Source organism: Lagenorhynchus albirostris, chromosome 2, assembly GCF_949774975.1.
Source record: "Lagenorhynchus albirostris chromosome 2, mLagAlb1.1, whole genome shotgun sequence".
NCBI classification, from domain to species: Eukaryota; Metazoa; Chordata; class Mammalia; order Artiodactyla; family Delphinidae; genus Lagenorhynchus; species Lagenorhynchus albirostris.
Genome location: NC_083096.1, coordinates 113617937 through 113625433, shown reverse-complemented (window position 1 = coordinate 113625433; position 7497 = coordinate 113617937). Strand labels below are relative to the sequence as shown.

The window sequence follows — 7497 nt, the reverse complement described above, 5'->3', positions numbered from 1 at the left end:
CTTTGTTGTTGAAGAAGAGCGTAGATTTGGTCTTGCTATACCACCTAGGCTGAAAATGAAAAGTACTACACCACGCATGTTTTGTTGTTTCAGATATTTATTGTTAGTTGCTTCAAAATATTTTCTGTTTTTAGTTCCTATTTGTACCTTGAATTATTTAGAAATGTATTATTTCATATCAGGCAGTTGGGTTTTTCTGATTCTATTTTCATTATTGATTTCTAGATAAATTCCACTCTCATCAAAAAACATAACTGGATAATTTCAAGTTTTTGGATTATGTTGAGGCTTTCAATTAGCAATAATTGTGCATCGGATAAGCCTCATTGTCTACGATACTGCCACTGCACAAAGCTATGTTGAGGTTTTCTTTTCGGCCTAGTATATGGGTAAATTTTATACATGTGTACTTAAAAATATATATTCTGTTGTTCTCAGTGAAATGTTCTCTACATATCAATTAGATTGTGTTTAAAAATATAATTGTTTATATCTTCTAATTTTTTGTATGCACACTTCTTCTGTCAGTTATAGAAGGAAGTGTGTTAAATGATTGTGGATTTCCTCTTTTCTCCTTTTTGTTCTGTAATATGAATTTATGATATTTGAGATTGTAATATCTTCCTATTGAATTGACTTTTTAAATATTTTAATATGGCCCTCTTATCTCTAGTAGTGCTCTTACCCTGAGGTCTATTTTGTCTTATATTTGTATAGCAACACCAACTTTCTCTTTGTCAATGTTTCATGCTATCATTTTCCAACATTTCTCTTTCAACTATTTTGTGTTCTTATACATAAAGTATGTCTCATAAGCAATATATAGTTTTTTTAATAGATCTTTATTGGAATATAATTGCTTCACAATACTGTGTTGGTTTCTGTTGTAAAACAAAGCAAATCAGTCACATACATACACATGTCCCCATATCCCCTCCCTCTTGAGCCTCCCTCCCATCCTCCCTATCCCACCCCTCTAGGTCATTGCAAAGCACTGAGCTGATCTCCCTGTGCTATGCTGCTGCTTCCCACCAGTCAACTATTTTACATTTGGTAATGTATATATGTCGATGCTACTCTCACTTCACTGCAGCTTCACCCTCCACCCCATGTCATCAACTCCATTCTCTATGTCTACCTCTTTATTCCTGCCCTGCAACTAGGTTCATCAGTACCAATTTTTTTTCTTTTAAAAAAAATTCCGTATATATGCATTAGCATACGGTATTTGTTTTTCTCTTTCTGACTTACTTCATTTTGTATGACAGACTCTAGGTCCATCCACCTCACTACAGATAATTCAATTTCGTTTCATTTCATGGCTGAGTAATATAGTTGCTTTTTACCTTCATCATCTTAGTCTTTTACTTGATGAATTTAACCTATTTACATTTAATGTATTAACTGATATAGCTGTATTTATGTCTGCCATCCTACAATGTTTCTTTTTTACTGTTTTCTTTCTGACTTTTGATTTAGCAAAATATTTTTTTTTCTTAAATGAACTCTTTAGTTATATATTCTGTAACTATTTCTAGTGACTTCCCTAGAGATTATAGAACTCATCCTATACTTATTACAGGCTAAAACAAGTTATTTTACCACTTTCCTGCTACTGCATAAACCATAGATCTTTTAACTCCTTTTACTCCACTACTTCATTTATCATTCTTACTGTTTTTAAAATGGGAAAATACTCTAAAAATTCACATTGCAACTCCAACCAGGCTTGGCTTGAAAGTTTCCCCTGTACTTGTTGAAGAAAAAATATATCATGATACTATTTAATAAGGAAATATTTCTTTTCTATCAGAAATTGAATTCAATTGGTGAAGTCTTTTAGCTTCCATCATAAAAATCATCAAGGTTCTCCCCTTCTCCCATGTAATGATTGGTTATGGTAATTTACTTTCTAGTAATGAAAATCTCTTGAGTTCTCACAGAGAACTTCTCTTTATAATGGTATTTTATAAATGTAATATTCTGTTATATTTGATTCACTACTACTGTATGTATCATTCATCTATATCCATAAAGTGAATTTCTTTGTATGTTGTTGTGTCATTTTTGTTTTATTCTATTTATTTAATGTTTGTTAGGAGTTGGTAGCAGCATCATATTAACTTCATAAAATGAATTGGGAAATTTCTCTTATTTCTCTGTACCTTGGAAAAGATTGAAAATCAAATAAATTGTGTATTTTTAAAAGTTTGTACAAATTCATCTATGAAACCATCTGGGTCAGGAAATGATTTGAGGAATTTCTCTGGTCAATGTAACAATTTAATTTTGTAACAAAAATTTTGCTATTTCATTGAGTGCTTAAATTTCATGATCATGATTTCATGTACATAATTAATCTGAAAAATAATTTTTCTGTGTCTGAAGTTTTATCTTTTTTCACGTTCCTAATATTGTGAATTACTATTTTCACACACTTTTTCATGATTATCTTTCAGAGGTTTGTATATTTAATTATAGTGTTCAAATAACTAGCTTTATATATGTTCTCATTTCTAACTATCCTTATTTATTAAGTTATTTTGTCATTTTTATAACTTCTTTTCTACTGATTCTTAGGGGTTATCTCATTGTACTTCTACAATTTTTGTATTAATGTTTATTACTGCAAAACAAATGACAGCAAACATTGCAACTTAAGATAATACCAATTATTGCCTCAATGAAGGTCAGAAGTTCAACATGACATTGCTGGGATCTCTGCTCAAGGTATTGTAAAGTCAAAATCACAAGATTGGTCAGGCAAATCTTCTGGAGGCTCTGAAAAAAATTCTACTCACAAGTTTATTCTCATTATCTTCAGAATTCAGTTTTTGCTGTCATAGAACTGAAGTCTTTGTGTCCTTTTTGCTGTCATCTGCTTCAGCTTCTAGAGACCACCCACCTTCCTTGCCATGTGGTTTTTCATCCTCAGATGGAAGCATGCTAAATCCTTATCATGCTTTGGATCTCTAACCTCTCATATCTCTCTGTACATCATATTTAAAGAGATTATATGATTAGGCCAGGCACATCAGGCTATTTTCCTACCTTAAGGTCAACTGGTTTGTGACCTCAATTACATTTGCAAAATCCTTCATAGTAGTGTCTAAATTAGTATTTGACTGAATAACTGGGAAAAGGCATGTGTATACAGGGTCATGTAGAATTTTGCCTAACATATCTCTGTTAGTTGAATATTTGATTCATTTATTATTCTACTTATTTTGCAGCTGTACATTTCCCAAGTACACATTTGTCTATGTTCTCTACTTTTTGGTATATTCTGACTTGAGAAGTTGATATCTTCTATGACTCAAGAATTAACAAGTTACTATTTTTGGTTCCTATGTGGTTCCTTAAGAATTGCTTTTGTAGAGCTTAAGCTTCAAGATGGCAGAAGAGTAAGATGTGGAGATCACCTTCCTCCCCACAAATACATCAGAAATACATCTGCAGGTGGAACCGCTCCTATAGAACACCTACTGAATGCTGGCAGAAGCCCTCAGACCTCCCAAAAGGCAAGAAACTCCTAACGTACCTGGGTAGGGCAAAAGAAAAAAGAAAAAACAGAGACAAAGAATAGGGATGGGACCTGCACCAGTGGGAGGGAGCTGTGAAGGAGGAAAGGTTTCCACACACTAGAAGCCCCTTTGCAGGCAGAGACTGCGGGTGGCAGAGGGGGGAAGCTTTGGAGCCATGGAGGAGAGCGCAGCAACAGGGGTGCAGAGGGCAAAGCAGAGAGATTCCCCAGAGGATTGGTGCTGACCAGCACACACCAGCACTCACCAGAGACTTGTCTGCTCACCTGCTGGGGCGGCCGGGGGCGGGAAGCTGAGGCTCGGGCTTCAGAAGTCAGATCCCAGAGAGAGGACTGGGATTGGCGGCGTGAACAGAGCCTGAAGGGGGCTAATGTGCCACAGCTAGCAGGTAGGGAGTCCGGGAAAAGGTCTGGAACTGCCGAAGAGGCAAGAGACTTTTTCTTCCCTCTTTGTTTCCTGGTGTGCAAGGAGAGGGGATTAAGAGCGCTGCTTAAAGGAGCTCCAGAGACGGGCGCGAGCCATGGCTATTGGCGCGAACCCCAGAGACGGGCATGTAACACTGAGGCTGCTGCTGCAGCCACCAATAAGCCTGTGTGCAAGCACAGGTCACTATCAACACCTCCCCTCCCGGGAGCCTGTGCAGCCCGCCACTGCCAGGGCACCTTGATCCAGGGACAACTTCCCCAGGAGAAAGCATGGCATGCCTCAGGCTGGTGCAACATCACGCTGGGCTCTGCTGCCGCAGGCTCACCCCGAACTCAGTACCCCTCCCTCCCCCCAGCCTGAAAGAGCCAGAGCCCCCGAATCAACTGCTCCTTTAACCTCGTCCTGTCTGAGCGAAGAACAAACGCCCTCAGGCAACCTACATGCAGAGGCAGGTCCAAATCCAAAGCTGAATGGTGGGAGCTGTGCGAACAAAGAAGAGAAAGGGAAATCTATCCCAGAAGCAGCAGATGAAATATACACAGTCAACTTGATGTTCCCTGCATCTGTGGAATACCTGAATAGACAACAAATCATCCCAAATTGAGGAGGTAGACTTTGGGAGCAAAGATATATTATTTTTTTCCCCTTTCTCTCTTTTTGTGAGTGTGTATGTGTATGCTTCTGTGTGTGATTTTGTCTGTATAGCTTTGCTTTCACCATTTGTCCTAGGGGTCTGTCTGTCCGTTTTTTTTTCTTTACTTTTTAATTTTTTTTCTTAATAATTATTTTTTATTTTAATAACTATATTTTATTTTACTCTACTTTATTTTATTTTATCCTCTTTCTTTATTTCTTTCTATATTTTTTTCCCTTTTATTCCGAGCCATGTGGATGAAAAGCTCTTGGTGCTTCAGCCAGGAGTCAGTGCTGTGCCTCTGAGGCGGGAGACCCAACTTCAGGACACTGGTCCACAAAAGACTCCCCAGTACCACATAATATCAAACAGTGAAAATCTCCCAGAGATCACCATCTCAATGCCAAGACCCAGCTTCACTCAATGACCAGCAAGATACATTGCTGGACAACCTATGCCAAACAACTAATAAGACAAGAGCACAGCCCCATTCATTAGAAGAGAAGCTGCGTAAAATCATAATAAGGCCACAGACACCCAAAAACACAACACCAGATGTGGACCTGCCTACAAGAAAGACAAGATCCAGCCTCATCCACCAGAACACAGGCACTAGTCCCCTCCACTAGGAAGCCTACACAACCCACTGAACCACCCTTAGCCACTGGGGACAGACACCAAAAACAATGGAACTACAAACCGGCAGCCTGCAAAAAGGAGACCCCAAACACAGTAAGTTAAGCAAAATGAGAAGACCGAAAAACACACAGAAGATGAGGGAGCAGTTAAAATCCCACCAGGCATAGTAAATGAAGAGGAAATAGGCAGTCACCCTGAAAAACGATTCAGAATAATGATAGTAAAGATGATCCAAAATCTTGGAAATAGAATAGACAAACTACAAGGCATGTTTAACAAGGACATAGAAGAACTAAAGAGCAAACAGACAATGATGAACAACACAATAAATGAAATTAAACATTCTCTAGAAGGGATCAATAGCAGAATAACTGAGGCAGAAGAACGGGTAAGTGACCTGGAAGATAAAAGAGTGGAAATAACTACTGCAGAGCAGAATAAAGAAAAAAGAATGAAAAGAACTGAGGACAGTCTCAGAGACGTCTGGGACAACATTAAACACACCAACATTCGAATTATAGGGGTTCCAGAAGAAGAGAAAAAGAAAGGGACTGAGAAAATATTTGAAGAGATTATAGTTGAAAACTTCTCTAATATGGGAAAGGAAATAGTTAACCAAGTCCAGGTAGCACAGAGCGTCCCATACAGGATAAATCCAAGGAGAAACATGCCAAAACATATATTAATCAAATTATCAAAAATTAAATACAAAGAAAACATATTAAAAGCATCAAGGGAAAAACAAACAAACAAAAAAAACCACAAGGGAATCTCTATAAGGTTAACAGCTGATCTTTCAGCAGAAACTGTGCAAGACAGAAGGGAGTGGCAGGACATATTGAAAGTGATGAAGGAGAAAAATCTACAAGCAAGATTACTCTACCCAGCAAGGATCTCATTCAGATTTGATGGAGAAATTAAAACATTTACAGACAAGCAAAAACTGAGTGAGTTCAGCACCACCAAACCAGCTTTACAACAAATGCTAAAGGAACTTTTCTAGGCAGGAAACACAAGAGAAGGGAAAGACCTACAATAACAAACCCAAAACAATTAAGAAAATGGGAATAGAAACATACATATCGATAATTACCTTAAATGTAAATGGATTAAATGCTTCCACCAAAAGACACAGATTCACTGAATGGATACAAAAACAAGACCCATATATATGCTGTCTACAAGAGACCCACTTCAGACCTAGGGACACATACAGACTGAAAGTGAGGGGATGGAAAAAGATATTCCATGCAAGTGGAAATCAAAAGAAAGCTGGAGTAGCAATTCTCATATCAGACAAAATAGACTTTAAAACAAAGGCTATTGCAACAGACAAAGAAGGACACTACATAATGATCAAGGGATGAATCCAAGAAGAATATATAACAATTGTAAATATTTATGCGCCCAATATAGGAGCACCTCAGTACATAAGGCAAATACTAACAGCCATAAAAGGGGAAATTGACAGTAACCCAATCATATTAGGGGACTTTAACACCCCATTTTCACCAATGGACAGATCACCCAAAATGAAAATAAATAAGGAAACATAAGCTTTAAATGATACATTAAACAAGTTGGACTTAATTGATATTTATAGGACTTCCATCCAAAAACAGCAGAATACACATTCTTCTGAAGTGCTCATGGAACATTCTCCAGGATGGATCATATCTTGGATCACAAATCAAGCCATGGTAAATTAAGGAAAATTGAAATTGTATCAAGTATCTTTTCCAACCACAACGCTATGAGACTAGATATCAATTACAGGAAAAGATCTGTAAAAAATACATACACATGGAGGCTAAACAATACACTACTTAATAATCAAGTAATCACTGAAGAAATCAAAGAGGAAATCAAAAAATACCTAGAAACAAATGACAATGGAGACACGACGACCCAAAACCTATGGGATGCAGCAAAAGCAGCTCTAAGAGGGAAGTTTATAGCAACACAATCCTTCCTTAAGAAACAGGAAATATCTCAAATAAACAAACTAACCATGCACCTAAAGCAATTAGAGAAAGAAGAAGAACAAAAAAAAAAAAAAACCCAAATTTAGCAGAAGGAAAGAAATCATAAAGATCAGATATAGGTGAAAAAGAAATGAAACGATAGAAAAGATCAATAAAACTAAAACTGGTTCTTTGAGAAGATAAACAAAATTGATAAACCATTAGCCAGACTCATCAAGAAAAAAAGGGAGAAGACTCAAATCAATAGAATTAGAAATGACAAAGGAGAAAT

The 7497-nt window shown here is 37.1% G+C and overlaps 1 pseudogene; it reads right to left on the bottom strand.

Annotated features, from left to right (window-relative positions):
* Positions 1-227: 227 nt before the first annotated feature.
* Positions 228-356, bottom strand: LOC132516631 (U4 spliceosomal RNA; annotated as a pseudogene).
* Positions 357-7497: the final 7141 nt, after the last annotated feature.